This window comes from Crinia signifera, chromosome 7, assembly GCF_055691185.1.
Source record: "Crinia signifera chromosome 7, ASM5569118v1, whole genome shotgun sequence".
Lineage (NCBI taxonomy): Eukaryota > Metazoa > Chordata > Amphibia > Anura > Myobatrachidae > Crinia > Crinia signifera.
The window spans coordinates 21,775,849-21,795,707 of NC_139223.1; positions in this window are offsets into that span (position 1 = coordinate 21,775,849).

Here is a 19,859-nt window from a genome sequence, read left to right on the forward strand (position 1 = left end):
GGTGGAGTGGGGGTGCATTTAACATTGTAAGCACCCATTAGGGTGCTTATACAATTTTTAATCGCATCGCATTGTATGGCATTGTATGCCATATACAATGTCTTACAATTTAAAAATTGTATGACATTGTACAACATCGCGCGATATCGCATCGCATACCATCGCATGCCTTTTGGTATGCGATGCGTTGGGCGCCGTGATAATACACAAGTACCAAAAGTTTTATTGGGGTTCATGAGAAACTTATAGAATAGGTGGGTACAAGATGGGCAGCAGCTCCCACCAAGGAGGTAGTGAGCTCTGTGTGTAGTCCGAGAGGGCAGCCTGAAGGATCTTCGGGCAGAGTGAACAGTTGACTATATCTCACTATTAAATTATATGGCTCATGTAAAAACAAGTAGCTAAAATAACAGCTTGTTCGTTTTCATATTAAATGCTTAAGTGGCATAACCGTATTTGTACACAATATTAAGATATTAACAGACTTATTGGTGGCTGGTTTAAAGAGGCCAGGAGCTGTGGGTGCATGAGCAAGTTCTACAGGAAAAATATTGTTCTTCATAGCAGTAATAAGATAACAGGTACAGTAGGTTCTGTAGACAAAATTCAGTAAACAAAAAATCATTGCAGTAATGAAAGTTTCCAATCAATCAGTGCCAAACATGATCCAGAAGGATGTAGTTTCAGTATACAGGAATCAACATAAAGGATTAATAATCTAGGAAATACTACAGGGTAAGTCAGAAAAAAACAATAACATAGGAAGGTACAGCACAATTTAGTCAGAGATGAACATATCATTAAACTTTGTGTATGGTCATTACATAGACAAAATACAATAGTTTGAATTGCAAAACAACACAGTAATCATCATCCTCCTGAACTTGTGGAACATATAAAAGTTAAATGGCATGCACTGTATTTGATAGCTCTTTGGATTAAAACCTAAATTTGCTGGCTCATTGTTGATGAATGGTGAGTCTCCGTGGCTTTCGAGAGTGGGGCAGCCTCCAGTTAGAATAAGGTACATCAATTTACAGTAGACTGAGATAAACTGCAGCATATTTACACATAGTTATTGGAAGACAATGATATTAGAGAGTCAATGTTCCAAGCAGTCATATTGGATAAGGATAAGTACAATTATAGAAGACTTAGAAAGAGCAATAGGAAGCTCCCAGTACAAATTCTGTACCCTGAAAACAAGTGTTGTCTAAGGGAGCGGCAGCAGATTCTGGGACGTCTAGGGGCTTTCTACAGTGTAAGCCCAGTAGCTGGGGGACACTTTATCTGGCTGTACGTAACTGCTGCAGTTATTGAGTAGTGAGAAAATGTTTAGGGAAATAGAAAGAGTAGGAGTCAATGTGCAACTGTAATTCAAGATGGCAGCTAACACTCCATTGGACTATGGTTGGTACTATAACTCTGGAAAGCTCAATGATGATGACTAGAAGTTGGCAGAGTATGGGTACCAGCTCTTTCTTCAGTATATTTCCTTTATCCGTCATTAATCAAATATTTTGTTGGTCAAACATAACCAATACATTTCCTATGACAAAATAAAAGTTAAACACAAACTTTTTTTTTTTCTAGAACTTCAAAAACTTTATCATCAGCAATTCTTAAGGGTAATTACATTCTATAACTTTGTTCTACTCCCTATAGTATATCTTAATTAGTTACACATTGCAGTATCTAATCAAGCGAACAGTATAAGTAAGATAGCCGTCATTCTTGTCTACTTACATTATGCTGATTTAATGGTGAGTTGTGGTCCTTCTGCTGTTTTACAATATACTGTATTGTACTTAACATTTTATAAAAATATTGTATTCAATGTCAGGTATAGATGGAAATTAATATATTGAAAAAATAATTTCTTCAAAGTAAAGTATAGATGCATTTTTATAAAAATAGGTCAAAATAACATGTAGAATGGGTGTGTAAATACTCAAAACATAGCGGGAGAGATTTAATAGGATGAGAGATTAAGAAAGTGAGAGATTTAGTAAGAAATCTCCAGTTTTATTAAAGCGGCAATCATTTACACGACAAAATCAAACTGGTTTTGCAGTGTAAATGATTGCCGCTTTAAAAAAACACGGCGATTTCTTACCAAATCTCTCACTTTCTGATTCTCTCATCCTATTACATTTCACCCAGCATGTGTAGGAAATTTGAGGGTTGCGGTTGAGAACCCTTTATTTCAAATATAAGATGGATAGATGGGAGTTAACACAATGTTAAAAGGAAATGTTAAAGAATAAAAAAAAAGAAAAATGCAGATATTTAAAAATTTAAAATAAAAATTGAAATTGTAACCTTTATCACTATTATAGTAATAGTTGATTCAATTACTAGAATAATAAAGCATTGTGCCATTACAGTATATTCAAATCCTGCAATGTTATTAGGAAAGGACCTGCCTTTCCATTATCAGTAGTGTTCCTAATCATAATAATAGTGTTATATCGCCAATCTGTTGACATCATACACACAGTACAACCCTGGCCAATTATTCCTTGACTTTGTAAGCTTATAAGAGTTTGTAGAGAAGATAAAGATTCTACTGTATAACAGAAGGTGAAATATTTAAAGTTACTACTGATTGTGCTGATGAATGTTTAAAAGTGTTTTTCTCTTTTTATATTATATATTTGACGTGTGTATTCTTTATAGTGTGTTTTTTTCTGTTTTTTTTTAAGAAGTTTGTATATTTGTTTGCATATGTTAATTTTTACTTTTTTGTTTTTATATTTTTTATAAAGACTTGTCTGTGAGAATCATCATGCTCCTTCATATCTCAATATCTTGTTTAGTTTTTTTTTTAAATGCTGCTTGATAAATCTGGAGATTCTATTGTTATGTTTTCTTTGCATGACTTCCAACACTGATATTCAGTAAAACCACTTAAAAAAGTGCTGCTTAGTAAATTTAGAATAAATAATGTTTCTTAATTTCATTGCAGTTTTGTTAAATGCTTAAATGGATTAAACATATATTATATCATTGCATACTGGCCAGTATTCTGGTTCACTCGCAAAGGCAAAACCCTTCTCAAATGGACAAAACTATACGCACTGAAGGTGGGGCAGATGTAACTTGTGCAGAGAGAATTAGATTTGGGTGGTGTTTTACTTCAAAGTGAGATCTATTTTGCAGTGTAAAAAAAAAAAAGCAGTCAGTATTTTCCCTGCACAGAAACAAAATAACCCACCCAAATCTGATTCTCTCTGCACATGTTACATTAGCCCCACCTGCAGTGCACATGGTTTTGCCCATTTTGAGAAGAAATTTGTACTGCGATCAGATCTGAATAAGGGCCATGGTTCTGCCCATTTGAGAAGGAATTTGCCTTTGCAAGTAAACCAGAATAATAATTAAAAAAATCAATAATTAACTCAGGAATATAATAAATCAGGAACATTCAATGAATTTACCATTTAAGTATTTAACAGGGATGGCCAAAATACTTATGCAGAATTAAAGTAAATCAAAAATGGGTATTACATATGTTAACAATGTTTTCTTCTTTATATAAATACTAGCTGACCCGCCCGGCGTTGCCCGGGAAAACCTTGGGGTTTCTTTATTTCCAAAATTGCTGAAAAATGTCATCTTAGAGTATGCTGTGACAAAGACCTAAGATTGTAATTTGTTATAGATTCCACCATAATGTTAGAATGTGTTTGCATTGATACTCAATGATGGCAATGAAATCAGGTGTGGTGTTGTTGTTTGAAACACAAAGCTCCTGAGTTGAAAACTTGTATGTGTTGATGAATTCCACATCCACTTCTGAGAATTAGCACCTACTGTATGACATATCCTCCAACATCTGAGGGTCAGAAATCGGTACAAAATCAGAAAGGGACATGTCCACACCTCAATTTCTATACTTTCAATGGTACAGTTTCTAGGGTGTGTAATTACAGGCGCTGAGTGCGTGGGGTCCGGGGTGGGCGTTACTTACCGCGCCATAATTAATTAAAAATTCACTGCTCCCTGCCACTGCCACTCCCCTCATCGAACCTGCCTGCAGTAGTCTCTGAGGTCTGGGGATCTGTAAAGCACATGCACCGAGCGTGTGTTTGTGTGTGTTGTACTGTTCTTGTATGTCTGTTGTAGTGTATGTGGTTGTGTGTGTTGTATTGTATGTATCTGTCCAATGCGTAAGTGTGTGAGGTGTGCTACGTATATACAGTATGTGTGTGTTGTGTCTTTGTGTATCTGTGCAATGTTTTAGTGTGTGTTTTGTGTGTGTCGTACTGTTTTTTGGGTGTGTGTGGTGAATGTGGGTGTGTGTTGTGCTGTTAGAAGTATGTTATGTGTGTGTGTTGTGTGTATCTGCCCTATGTGTAAGAGCGTAAGGTGTGCTATGTATAAATCTCTGTGTGTGTGTAGTGTGCTGTGTGTATCTGTGCAATGTTTAAGTTTGTGTTTTGTGTATTGTACAGTTTTTGGGTGTGTGTTGTAGTGAATGTGGGTGTGTGTTGTACTGTGAGTGTTGTGTTGTGTGTATCTGCCGAATGTGTAAGTTTGTGATGTGTGCTACGTGTGTGTATTGTGCTTTGCGTATCCTGGCAATGTTTAAGTGTGTGTTCTGTGTGTTTGTTGTACTGTTTTTGGGTTTGTGTTGTAGTTTGTATGGATTTGTATTGTACTGCATGTGGTGTGTTGTGTGTGTGTGTATCTGTACAATGTGTAAGTGTGTGAGGTGCTCTACGTATAAATGTGTGTGTTGTGTGCTATGTGTGCTTATGTGGTGTACTGTGTGTGTGTGTGTGTGCGTGTACAATGTGTATGTGTGTGTGTGTGTGTGTTGTGTGGTCTATGTATATCCTCAATTATTTCCTAATTGTTTAAAGCCTTCACCATAATGTTAGAATGTGTCATTCATACTCAATGACAGCAATGAAATCAGGTGTGGAGTTGTTTCTTCGCAAACGGTTTCCCAGATCATCGATCTTTTCCCCAGAACATCAATGAAGGAAAATTACAACTTGGTGTTTTTTAAATTTCTAAGTGAAATTTACCAAAAACGGCTTCGAGGTGCACACCACCGGGTCCAGAGGTATTTTGTTGCTGAATTTGGTGGCTCTGAGTGCCACGGTGTGTCCGCAATGCGACGGACACGCACACACACACATACACACACACAAGCACACAGACTCTTCAACTTATTATATAGATATCATTTATTATCATTTGCCTATTTATTTTAATTCTTGGAAAAATGGGGATAGTAAATAAAATTAGGCACTTCCTGAACATGGAGGATATCCTAAACAAGAAGCACCTAATTTTACTGTATCTATTACCCAGTGTTTTCATTACACATTAATTCTAAAGGACAAAATATACAGCATAAAAAGTGTGCATCCTAGGAAGTGCTACGTCATTTATCCGAAACTTTGAACATACCTTTATTTTAATTATTGCTCTTTATATTTGTGAAATATTGTTTACGTTTTAAATCATCGGAGAAAGAAGTGCTGGACAGAATTGCAATTTTTTACCGAATGATTAAATCATTGATTAATTATTAATTCATAGTGTATATGCAGTCACAATGCTAACTTAATATGCAGGTATAACAAAGAGACCATTAATATAATAAAAATAATATTTGTTTAAAAGATAACCGGAATATGACATGGAGAACCAGACTTATAGGAAAGAATTCCACTTGTTACTATTTTCAGTGAAATCTGAATATACAACAACTATTGCCATTGTGTTTTGTTTTCTATATTTGTTTGGAGTTATTATAAATTCAATTATAATTACAGTGATATACAATGATTACCATTTGCACACCCCCATGTATCTATTTATCTGTAACCTGGCCTTCATAGATATCTGTTATATGACAACTACAATACCAAAACTACTGCACATGTTACTATCTGGGGATAATACAGTGACCTTCCTACAGTGCTTCACCCAGATGTACTTGTATGATATAGATGCTTTTACAGAGAATGTGCTATTATTCATTATGGCCTGTGACCGATATGTCGCTGTCTGTGATCCATTACACTATCACTATATATTTAATAGAAAGAAATGTTTCTTATTTGCATCTGGTGCATGGATTATAGGATGCCTAAATTCATTGGTGTTCACCATTCCCGTGTCACTCATGTCCTTCTGTCATTCTACCATACACCAGTTCTTCTGTGATACTAAAGCTCTGTTTAACATTTCCTGTGCTGGCGGTAATTACTTTTATATTATCATTTATTTGGAAATGTTGATATTTGCATTTTTCCCAGCTATTTTCTGTTTGACATCTTATATAAAAATTATCAGGGTCATCTTGCAGATCAAATCTAAGGAAGGAAGGAAAAAAGCCTTCTCCACCTGCTCATCCCACCTCACTGTTGTCATTATGTACTATACTACAGGTTCATCTGTGTATATGATGCCACCATCAGAATACTCCAGGGTGCTAGAACCGGTCCTTACAGCACTGTATGCAGTGGTCACTCCCATGGTAAACCCTCTGATCTACAGTCTACGGAATACAGATGTGAAAAACGCTCTGATGAAAATAATGGAGATAAATCTAAAATCTCACCAGCAAAGAATGTCTAAATAACACAATGTGGAATCATAATTTCAGTGAAAATAAAATGTCTGCATTCTTTGAATTCACACATAATGTCGCTCTCCATACGACCCCCATCTATATGAATATGGGGCACAGCCGATGGGTGACTCCAGGATCAGAAGCTTTATTGGCCAGGTATACTTGCATATACTAGGAATTGGATTTGAATTGCTGTGCAACAGCCAGGTAGGTAACAGTTAAACAGTGACAGTACCGATATACATAACACAGACAGTTATACGCTAGATGTACCCTGGGGATTAAAGATGTAGGGAACATATGTTCATTGAGCAGCGCCTAGGCAGCCATCAGCGGCACCAGTGGTCATTGCAACCGCCAGGTAGGTAACAAATATGCAGAAACAGTACAGTAATCACACAGGGAACACATAACTCTTGGGGAGCACATCACCTAGGCAGCCATCAGCGGCACCAGTGGTCATTGCAACAGCCAGGAAGGTAACAGTATAGGCAGGGACAGTACAGTTATCAAACAGGGAACACACATACCCACCGAGTTGCAAAGCACCTAGGCAGCCATCAGTGGCACCACTGGTCATTGAAGCTACCAGGTAGGAACAATATAAGCAGAGACAGTACAGATATAGATTGGTGTGCAGTGTATGAGACAGTAGAGACACAGGTGTACATATGGCTGAGTAGCAAAGTTCCTAGGCAGCCATTTGCAGTGCCATCTTGATCATGCTGCTCACAGGGCAGCAGTGGAAAGGCTCAACAGATCTTCTCCCCTACAGCACCCACAGGAGCCGGCATGGATGGATCCTGACACCATCCTGCTGTGGGGCAGGGGGGGGGGGCAGCATGTCAGGGTCCCAGGTCAGAGCCACATCTGGAGGAAGAGCCAGCGCATGGTAAAGGGTCAGTGAGGCCAGGTGGGGGGTAGAATCAGTGAGGCCTAGGGCCACACTCCTTGGGGCTTCTATGGGGGAACAGGGGTGCCATTGGGTTCACCCTGGAGCTGGGGGTCTTCCACCCCAAGAGGTTGTTTTTGGCCGGGGGCCCACAGGCAAGATGTCCCTTTGTTGTTTGGGCCAAGGTTCTGGGGTCTGAGTGTAGCAGCCGCTGCCAGGGTCTTTGCTGGCTGAGACTCTTGCTGGCCAGGATAGTGTCGCAGAGGCATGACTGAGATGCGGTGGCCTGAGACACTAAGCAGTCTGGCACTCTCTGTGCTGCCATGCCAGGGGCCACAGCTGTGGTGCCGCCTGATACACTCAGCACTCCATCTCCTCCTACCTCGTCCTCCTCCCATCTGCAAGGCTCCCCAACTCCAGGGGCCAGGCTTGGTGATGGAAGCTCCTGTGGATGGGAGCTTGCATGCATGCGCCATCCCAGGCCCCCACCAGAACTAATTATTTCAGTTATTAATCTTCAATGTCTAATGCTTCAATGTCTAAGCAGTTCCGTGGTTAATGAACGAAAAAAAATAAAAGAAAGAAATTTGTAAAAAAAGGTACTAGCCGGTGAATTTCCTCTAGCGATCTTTTTCAAGCTGAATGGGGAGACCTTGATCTCCCAGTACATTGATCCTTTTACTATGCAGCACAACTTGCAGTAACAATATAATTTCATGGCACCATGACCTGAGTTTAAGGAGATGATTGAGCTAAACAATTCTATGCTTCAAGAGGGAAAGGATGATGGGATCATGTGACTCTCTAGGTTCTGTAGACTAGGCTCAGTTTAGGGGATACTGGTCTTACAATTTACTCTGAAGATGTGAGACAGACTTCATGATTAAGCTCAGCATCCCTCCCCTATGTCACTATCTGTTGCCTTCCCTTTTTCTTAAGGCCTCATTTTGGCAAGAGTTACAGATTTACAGGCTTAGGCATGTGAAGAGTAAATTTGCTCCAACATTGTTTGTGGACCTTCTAAATATTATTCACTTCCTTCCTCATGTCATGTCCAATACTTGAATATTGATACAGTATCCTAGTTAATTCTCCTTTTCCCTACCGTAATCTTTGGATGCTGTTTGCTTTTAAGCACCTCTTCATATACTCAGTGTGCTGGATATGTAAAATCTCTATTCCCTATCACTCCATTCTCACCCTAACTTCACCAGGTCGGGAACCTCCTAAGCTATATATGGGGAAAATTTACAGATGTGTCCTCTTACATTTTTTTCTCCATTTACCCTGAAGCACCCCCTGCAAAGTGTGCCAAGCCATGCTGCTGTTTAGCACAATAAGCCACAAAACCCTATTGCTGATTATCTAATGTATAGGGGGACAATACTCCCAATCCAGTTGTGGTTTGCAGATACGGAATTGATGTGCTGTACTCAGCCCCATTTCTAATTAAATGTATCCATGGTGATTGATCCCAATAATTATTGATCTCACCAGTTGGGACCGTTATTTCAAGATCGTGACTCATAGAGATTTTTACTTTACGACGATATATGCATAAATCTGTTCTGTTACAAACTGCCTCCTTTGCCCCTGATGAAGTCATCCCAGTGACGAAACGTGTTGGGCCTGCTACACTCTCTGGAAGTTCAAACTACTAAAAATTATATATTATTAAATACATTGAATGTTTTTTATTAAATATCATTATATTTTTTTAATTCTGCGTAATTTCTTAGCGCACTCTGAAACTTTTTTCCTTTTCATAAATATATATATATATATATATATATATATATATATATATATATATATATAGTCTGTGGGGTTGCGGCCTGGCACTCTCCAAAACATCAACAGCTGCCCGGTGCCCTCATGTACGGTAAACAATGGTAGAAATGAATTGCGGCACTTTGAGGTCTTTTCAGAACTGTATTTTAAAAAATGGTGGGCTAACGTTTCGGAGCTTTCGCTCCTTTGTCAAAGCATGTAGGTGAGACAACATAATACAAAGTGATCTTAACTTAAATAAGGTGCCTTCCATCTTGCAACATGACCCATAAAAGTTACTATAACCTATTATTGAGCCCTGTTTTGGTTGTTTACAATTAGCCAATACGTATGTGCTAAAATATTTTTTTTAAATATCTTATAAAATGTTTTGCAAAAAGAAAAAAGTGACTTAGTTGCATTATAAGGTGCTAAACTCTTAAGACCCAGTGAAGTCTGAATGACGCCACTAGGATATGATTGCGTGAAAAAAATGAGACAAACCAAATAAAATTTTCATGAAAAACATGTGCCTTCATATTATCTTATTAAATTTAAAATATTAGTAAGCTGAATTAAGATAATAATAAGAATAAGAATGGACTACCTTGTTCAATACTACTTGTAGATGCTATCTCTCAAAAATCCATTGTTGATAAGATTTATCCTGTATACCTCCCTCTATTTATTTACATAGTAGATTGTACCAAAAAGACTAAAACATCTAAAGAATCTTTACTAGGGAGATCTGGTCAGTCAAGTGCCATGTATACATGAGTCTTAAACATTAAACCCCAACATCCCATCTATTAACTATTCCTTGGTAAGAGTAATAATTAGTGTCCACCTAATAGTATTGGAAACAACTGAAATTCAACGCCTCATTGAGGCCATTCGGATTCACAGTGTTCAATTTGTTAATCCATCGACTTTCTATCTGTAGAAGTTGTTTGTTCCTATCTCCTCCCCTTAATGTGACAAGTACGTGGTCAATTATTCTGTATCAGAGGGTGGCCATGCTGTGCCTAGCCTCCAGAAAATGACAGGCTTTTGCTTTTTGCTTGATCACTGGATTCCCTGTTAAGTGCATCTCTTATGGCAGGGGTGGCCAAAAGGTTGATCACGATCTACCCGTCGATCGCGAAGGTCCCGCTGGTAGATCAAGATCAAGTTCTCTGCACATACCATCTGTGAGATACAGTCATATTTTGGATATGTTTTTTAGATGCATGTAACATGATTTGGAGGCAGATAGAATGTGGGGAAGAAAGGACAGTTCAGAGTCGAGGATGACCCATAGGCAACGAGCTTGTGGGGTAGGGTAGATTGTCGAGTTGTCAACAGTTATGGAGATATCAGGATGGTAACTGTTCTTGGCCTGGGGGAATATAAGTAATTCCAGTTTGGAAATATTGAGTTTGAGTTGGTGAGAAGACATCCAAGATGAGATGGTAGAGAGACATTCAGAAACTCGGCCCAAAACCACTGGTGTCAACTTTGGGGTTGATAGAAATATTTGAGTGTCATCCGCATATAAGTGATACTGAAATCTGGAAGAGCTGATTAGTTTGCCAAGAGATGAAGTATAGATTGAGAAAAGCAGAGGACCAAAGACTGAGCCTTACAGAACTCCGACTGACAGAGGTAGTGAAGAGGAAGTTGAGTCTGAGAAGTGAACACTGAAAGAGTGATCAGATAGGTAAGATGAGAACCATGAAAGAGCTGTATCATTAAGACCTATGGAGTGTAGTGTTTGTAAGAGAAGAGTGTGATCCACAGTGTCAAATGCAGCAGAAAGATCTAGAAGAATAAGCAGTAAGTAATGGCCTTTAGACTTAGCAGTTACCAGATCATTCATCACTGTATTCAGTGCTGTCTCAGTGGAGTGATGAGAGCGAAATTCTGATTGAAGTGGGTCTAATAGGGTGTGATAGTTAAGAAAGTGTGTGAGGTGAGAGTAGACAAGTCTCTCCAGTAGCTTGGAGAGGCATGGGAGCTGAGAGATAGGACGGTAGTTAGAGAGAGAGTTAGGGTCAGAATTGTGTTTTTTTTAGAATGGGAGTAATCACTGCATGTTTGAGCAGAAAAGGAAAAGTACCTGTAGCAAGAGAGATAATTCAGATTTCAGTTAAGGTTGGAATGAGCACAGGAAATAGATTTTTAATGATTTGTACAGGTATAGGATCAAGAGGAGAGGTAGTAGAGTAGGGGGATAAGAAGAGTGTGGATACTTCCTTTTTATTTGTGGGCTCAAATGAAGAGAAAGTGCCAGAGGGTTCAGCAGGGGAAAAAAAGTGGGTTAGAGGTTGAGGAAGAGCATACCATTACATCTCGGATGTTATCAATTTTGTCCTTAAAAAAGGAGGCAAGTTCTTGTGCACTGATAGTAGCTGGGGGGGAGGGTACAGAAGAGACTTAAATGTGTTAAAAAGTCGCTTAGGGTTGGTGGCATGAGAAGAGATGAGAGATTGGTAGTATGTTTGTTTGGCAGTGTCCAAAGCATTGCAGTAGGAGTGGTAGCTAGTCTTATATGTGAGGAAATAAGTCGTATTACGAAATTTACGCCATTGCCTTTCCACTTTATGTGATTGATTTCGTAGTTGTCTTGTTGTTTTGGAGTGCCATGGTTGGCATTTAAGCCTACGTGGGGTGTAATAGGAAGCTGGAGCCACTTCATCAAGGGCTGTTTCTAGTGTCTGGTAGAGGTGGGAAACAGCAGAGTCAGGAGAGGTAAATGTAGAAATTAGTGAGAGCTGTTTTTGCAGGGAGGTGAAAAGTTGTGTAAAATGAATAGCATTAGTATATCTGCAGGTTAGAGTAGGCTTGCATGATTTCAGTGTCAGTGAACTTGGGGTAATGGAGGAGAGCAAGAGGGTAATGAGATTGTGATCAGAGAGAGGGAAGGGAGTGTTAGTAAATCAGAGTGCGCACAGCATGGTGAAAACAAGGTCAAGGCAGTGGCCTTCCTCGTGAGTAGAGGAATCAGACCACTGGGAGAGGCAGAGAGAAGAGATTAGAGAGGGGAGTTTGGAAGCGTACAAAGATGGTGGACTGTCAATAGCAATATTTAAGTCACCCAGGATGACAGTGGAGATGTCAGAGGATAAGAAATGGGGGAGCCAGGCAGAGAAATCTTCCAGAAATTGAGGTTTGGGAAGCCCAGGTGGGCGATAGATAGCAGCAACATGCAGAGGGAAAGGGGAAAAAAACCTAATAAAGTGAACTTTAAATGATGTAAATGTGAGTGAAGGAACTGGTGGGAGAACTGAGTATGTGAAGGCTTGTGACAGTAATATACCAACCCCACCTCCTTTACAGTTACCAAGCCTGGAGGTGTGAGTGAATGTGTTGGTTTATGGCCTCCACCACTTCCCTGTAGGTAACAGGGGCCTCAGGGCCCTGACTCACATGGCTTCTGGGTTGCATGTACCCTGCCGCAGCTTTCTTCTGTGCGAGATTCCCGTCACCATTATCTGCAGGCGACATGTCCTCCGCCACCCTTCAGCGTTCTGTGCACGGCGACTGTGCTTGCTGGGAGGAGTGGTGTGCCAGTGGTCCTGGGGGATTGAGACTGCTCCATCTGTGTGGTGGGTGCTGGCGGAGAAGCGGGGGGAGTGTCTGTGTGTTGAAAGGCTCCAGAAGCCGTGTAACTCAGCCAATGAGCGAGGCGGGAGACGGAGCTGAGTGAAGGAGCTCCTATTTTTATACAAGTCCCCTAGTCCAAAGCATGGGCAGGGGTCCTGAGGAAGTGGGGACCCCCCAAAGAAGGTGCCCCCCCCTCCAGAACTTACTTGCCCATGCTGGAGGTTGGGGTTGTCCACGGTGCCCCTGGGCTTGTGGCATCGAGCTGATTTTTTGTGTAAAAAATAGAAAAAACATTTGGTTTTGCTATGGAACTATGAGTCCCAGCAAGCCTGGAATACATACTGGGAATTGGAGAACCACAAGTCCCAGACTGCTGCCCATTAATGGGCTTGCAGGGACTCTTAGTTCCACAGCAAAACCAATAGTTAAATAATCACACTGACACATAAGAAAAATAAAACTTTATTAAACACAGAGCCCATTCATACAGATACTTACCTATGTTGAGCCCGTAGGTAACCCTCGGTCCATCCGTCCGTTCCTGAAGTAAATCCATAGGGGTATCTATGGAAGCAAATTATACTTACATGGGTCCTCTGACGTAGATTACGTCCTCTTCAGTCCAAGTAGGCTCCAGAGAGACTTGGCAAAAAAATAAAACAATACCCGAACCATGACGAACTTAATGGAGGAGACGGAGGATGTTTGTTTACATTCTGCGGCTCCTCCTCCCGATTGCCGCTATTGGCCGTCTAGCGGCCTAGTGGCTTCTGATTGGCTGCTAGGCACCGCTAGTTGCATCTGTACTAACCCTGTTTGCATCTGTACCAACACTCTCCTATACTTGTCATCTGTCAGGGTACCACCTGATGCCTCTGCCGCGGCTAAAGGGGGCAAGGGGCCTGGTTCATCCTGCTCTCCCAGGAGATGGCAAACTACAGGCACACAGGTTTCCCTGCCCCAATACTTGGTGAGCACACTGATATAGTGGAAGCTGTGTCCCCTTTTGCCATCCTTGCTGGCAATGACACAGCCCACCCCAGCTGTGCATTGGAATCTCGGGCATGGATTCTCCCTGAACTCACTGAAATCAGTACCAGCACCTTCTGCCACACCCCAAATGGGCATTTCCATGTGGTTAAGGCATTCAAGAACCTCCACTTGGCTTGGGCAGTCTTAAAGTGACTTTGGGCCAATGCTATCAGGGATTGTAAAGTTACTTGAAACAACATAAGGTAAACAATAAATATGATGGAAATCATTTTAGGCATGGCCCTAATGTTGTTTCCCTTACCCCCTGGTACTCGTAATGCTGCATGTTTAACTGTACCACAGGTGTGTGCACTACATACAGTGAGACATTTAGACAACATGTCCCCTTCTTCCCAGAACCTCTTGTCCTGAGCTGACTGGCCCCCCCTCCCCTTCACTGGGGGAGGTCCACTCACTCAACGCCTCACACATCATTGCTATGCTTGTGTGAGGAGATTCACCCTCTGTGTGCGTGACTTGTGAAGGGGGACAGGTTTCTGCAAGGGGAAATACCAGCAGGTTATTGTCCCCTGTCTTGGACACATCACAGCTCAGTCCTTCAGAGGTTAAAGGAGCTGAGTTTAACCATTTCATTCTGGGTGGGGAACCTTTGCTGTTACTGCCTCTGTAACTGGCTTGTCATCCCCTGGGTCCTGCCAACCCTCCATCTTACACACAGCAGTTGCCCATTCAGACCTTTCCTCCAGTTCTACCCAAGCAGCAATCCTAGCTGTCATGTCTGTTATGCCCACTTGGTTATTCTTTATGCCATTTACAACTTTTCCCACATAGGTACATAACAATACCTTTTCAATGTCTATACCTTGATCTGAGCCAGTGGACAACAGTGCATTCATCACATCAGGCCCAGTACTATCAACCGTCTCAGCTGTCTTCCAGGGTCCTCATTTTTAGGGACCTCTGAGGCATTGGGTTTAGAATATAACAGACCATTTTCTACAAAAATCCTTTCTGTGCTATCCACTTCCACAAAGGGGTGAGGGGGGTGGAGGGGAAGCTTTTTCAAGTGTCCCCTTCAACACAGGCAGTGGGTTACTCACTGCTTTTCTGGGCTGCGAGGACATAGGGTGCTTCCACATTTTCTACAACCCCTGACAATTATACATTCACAAAATCCTCTGACAATGATACAGGACACACTTTTACCTGGGTACATGCATTATGACCCACTTCTGCCCTGTGAAATTGCAAAGGGTCATGTTCTGGTGCACACAAGTCTGTAACACTCTTAAAATCACATACATTTGCATTACTGTTGTCCGGCTCAGCAGGGGTCACCTGAGGAACAGAAGTGTTAGCTAGTACCACTGTATCATAACCACTCTCATTTTTCAAATCACATGCATTTGTACTGATGCTGATTTGTTCAGCAGGGATCACCTGGGTAAAAAGAGGAATAGAGGGACAAGACAGGGCTGCCACCTGTCACCGAGCTTGTTTGCTTTGGTGATAGAACCATTGGCATGTGCCATAAGAGCGCACTCTAGTATAATGGGTTTCGGTGTTATTATTATTATTATTATTATTATTATTATTTTATTTATAAGGCACCACAAGTGTTTCGCAGCGCCGTACAAAGGAACAATACAGGGAGACAAAACTTGGCATAACATTAAATAATTAACAAAAATACAGTACAAATAAAGAGCACCACTGTTCAATACACATTACAGCTTAAATATAAGTAGTGAGGACCCAATCAACAGACAACTAGAGGCTTGAGGCCAATGATGGAGATGAGTATGCAGACGAAGATGGTCACTGAGTGTTGGAGTAAAGGAGAGCTGTGAGTGAAATGTGAAGAGAAGTGGGCTTTGACAACAGGAGGGAAGAGGGCCCTACTCGGAGGAGCTTACAATCTAGTAGGAAGGGGAGACAGACAGATTACAAGAGGTGCAAGTGAGGGGGTGGTGGTTAGATAGCAGGATGTAAACAGGCAAGGGGTCGGAGAACCAGCTGGTTTATGCAGTGGAAGGGTACGCTTTGATGAATAGGTGAGTTTTCAGTGCCCGTTTGAAGCTTTGCAAGGTCGGGGAGAGTCTAATGGAGCGAGGGAGTGCGTTCCACTGAAGGGGTGCAGCACGGGCAAATTCCTGTACTCTAGCATGGGAAGTAGTGATCAGGGTGGAGGAGAGACGACAGTCGTCAGCTGACCGTAGAGGGCGTGAGGGTGTATGAATGGAGATGAGGTTAGAGATATATGGAGCAATGGAATTAGAGATGGCCCTGTATGTGAGTGTGAGGTGTTTGAAGAGGATTATGTAGGGGAATGGAAGCCAGTGCAGATTTTGTTGAAGGGGAGTAGCAGAATTAGAGCGGCGGGAGAGGAAGATAAGCCTGGCTGCAGCATTGAGGACAGATTGGAGAGGAGCTAGTTGGGATTGAGCGAGGCCGGTGAGAAGAGCATTACAGTAATCAAGCCGTGAGATGACCAATGAGTGGATGATCAGCTTAGTTGCACTCTGTGAGAGAAAGGGCCTGATGTGAGCAATGTTGCGTAACTGGAACCGGCAAGAATGGGCCAGGGCTTGGATGTGGGGTGCAAAGGAGAGGGAGGAGTCAAGAGTGACACCCAGGCAGCGGAGTTGGGGAACAGGGGAGATGATGGTGTTGTTAACAGTGATAGAGATATTAGTAGGGGGCATAGCTCTGGGTGGGGGAAAGATAATAAGTTCGGTTTTGTCCATATTCAGCTTCAGAAATCGCTCAGACATCCAGGTAGAGATGGCAGCGAGGCAGTTGGAAATTTGAGAGAAAACAGTGGGGGACAGATCAGGAGAGGAGAGGTAGATTTGGGTGTCATCTGCATAGAGGTGTGGGGCAGTTTACCGATACAGTTGCCCTTTATGCAGATGATTTACTGGTATTTCTGCAAGACTATATGAAAGCCGCTCCAGTAGTAATACAGTTGATTAAAACTCATGGTGGATACTCCGGCTTTGCAATTAACATGCATAAGTCCAGTATCCTTGCAATAAAGGAACAACCAGCGAATGCAATTAAAGAAACAATGGTAATTAAGTGGACAAAGTCCTTTAAATATCTTGGGATTCAGATTTCTAGTGATCCATTTGAGTTTATTCAGCTAAATGTACAACCATTGCTGGACTATATTGTACTAAAATTCAAAACCTGGAGTAAACTACTACTTACTATGACAGGGCGGGTTAATCTAATTAAGATGATTATTTACCTAAGTTACTATACATTTTACATCAGTCGCCGGTGTATCTACCGTTGTCCATGTTTAAAAAGATCAATAGATTAATATCAACCTTTATATGGGATAAAAAAAGGGTAAAAATCCAAATGAATACGTTAATGAGAAAAAAAGGGTTGGGCGGGCTCGCCCTCCCTAACTTTAGATTGTAATACCTGGCAGGACAACTAACGCACTTAAAAGATTGGGTGAAAAAGGATACCGGGAGTAACTTGGTTAGAGCATTGGCAACTCAGGGTAATGTAAAAAACTCTCTACTACAACATCTGTTAATAGGCGAAGTTTATAGTAAGGATGTACCACTGGTAACACAAGCGATAAAAATCGGGCGTGAGGTCTGTAGGATAACTAATTTTACAGATATCGAAATAGATCACCCCGTCAGATTACAAAAGATTCAGTGAACTGGCAAAGTTACAGCCAGATGTGCCATGGGGGATATATGGGATTAGTAACCTTAGCCAGCTGTATGGGGAAAATGGAATGAAATCGTACATGCAACTGGTAGAGGAATTTACACTCCCGAGAGCCTTCTTTTTCAGATTCTTACAACTAAGAAGTGCATTGGAGACTCAATTTAAAAATGAAACACCTAAATTCTCAATATGCCGGTTAAAAAAGATTTGCAAGAAGGGACTAGAAAGGGACTAGAAAGAAATGTGTATCAAGGATCTATAACCAACTGTTGGATACATGGAGAAGAGCTTCAAGAGCTGTGTGTAAAGTGGTCAGTGGACGTGGGTCCAGTAACAGAGAGAGAATGGAAAATGGGTAAGGCCTCTGTACCCTTGTCAACCAATTCTATAAGAATACAACAGGTGCAATTATATATTCTCCACAGATGTTATCTCTCCACGACAAGATTGATAAAGATGGGGGGTAGATCGTCGGCGGACTGCCCTAAATGTCTAAGGGAGGCGGGTTCATTCATTCACTTAATTTGGGACTGTTCAGGGCATTTTGGACTAAAGTAATACAAATATTGGTAAAAACAGGGATTCCTAGTGCCCAGTTGGGCCCTAAGAGCTGTATATTGTGGCGTATTGTGGCTCCACTAGGAAGCCTGTTGCACGCCTGCACACCAGATAATTATGACGTATTTAGAAAGAGGAACCCCAATTTTCATATATAGACAGGAGGGGGTGCTGTTCCCAGCAGTCAGGCATATAGCATTTTAGGACAAGAAGAGAAAAGGGACTGCTTTGGGGGGAACGCACTAAAGAAATAGAATCGTAAAATATAACTTTTAATTCTTTATTGTTAATAATCCCACAATTAGCTTATATGGGAATGCAGCGAAAAATAGAGGTTAAAACATTTAGACATACCAACATATACACACTATGTGCTCAGAAAGACAAGAAATAAAGTGTTTTTAAAAATACACTTGAATCCTGTCTGAAAAATGTTTGCTGGGTAATAGCCAACGATGTGGTGCTATAATCAGAAAAATGTACACCTGTTTGGTGTTTTTTATTGTTTCTAATATGAAAACACTTATTTCACTCGGACTTGCTGTACCCTTGGTGCCACCTGCTGGTGGTTTAATGGTATTATAACAGTTCTCAAAGTGTTATCCCAATATAATCCTCTGGTAAATTATCCTTTGTTGCCACCTATCTCGGACTTAGTTTGTTATAGTGGTCCTCTGATTTTATTGGGGGTCACATAGGAGGAAACAATAGTGTTTTATTTGTTTTAGTGTAGAACAATAAAAAAGAAGAAAAAAACACCTCAAAAGATGGAAAGTATATGGTGTCTAGGGTTTCTCTGGTTATAATATGAGCGCCCAGGTAGATATATTATGCTGTTGAACGGGATTTGAATTATCCCCTTATTGTTTTGCAGAACAGCCCAAACACACCTGTAAGGTGTTTGCTACCTGCTTCACCTTTGGTGTTATCTATCGACACCTAGGTGGTCTGGTGGCGCCCTATTAAACCAACATCATAATTGTATACATTTTTAGGCTAACAAACATAACAGACAGGCATTACAAGCCAACACAAGTGTTTCGCTGACTCTAGTTCAGCTTTTTCAAGGCCAACCTGATTGTCCCAGCTGATCGGTATTTATTGATATCTCCCCACCAATGATGGATCAGAACTGGTGTCACATGGATATGTGGTCCAATCACCGCTTTGTATTCATATCCGGGGCCCTCCCCCTTAATGTGACGTGTATGCTGTCTCAGCTGTCCCCGTCAGATCGTATGGGCGGCTGTTTACATCACGTGGTCGGCGTCCCGTACCAGGTGATCAACGTCCCGCGTCACGCAGTCTGCGCGATCAGCGGGGTCACATGATCATCCGGCATTTTTCTACTCCTACATTGTGCGTAATCCGTCATGTGATCCTCTTACAGCCAATCAGGGAGGTCAAAGCTCCGTACCCGGAAGTCGGCTAATGAATTCCACTTACAGCCCCAACCCTGTAATGAGCATGATGTATAATAATTGGTTATAAACAGGGTTTTAAACCTGTTTATGTTTATTACTAAAGTTGCATATCAATTCTCTGTGTCTTAGATGTTCAAGTTAATGCATTACTTGGTTTTACAGTGTTGTCTTTTAATGGGACAGTGCTGCGTTAGATATATAGCATATTGATCATCCACTACTCTGTAATGTAATCATGTATAATTACCTAAATATTAAGATAATGATGAAAAGTGACCGTGATGGAGAACAAAAATAAATATGAAATAATAATCAAGTGATGTTGTGAGGTGATGATAATGATTTG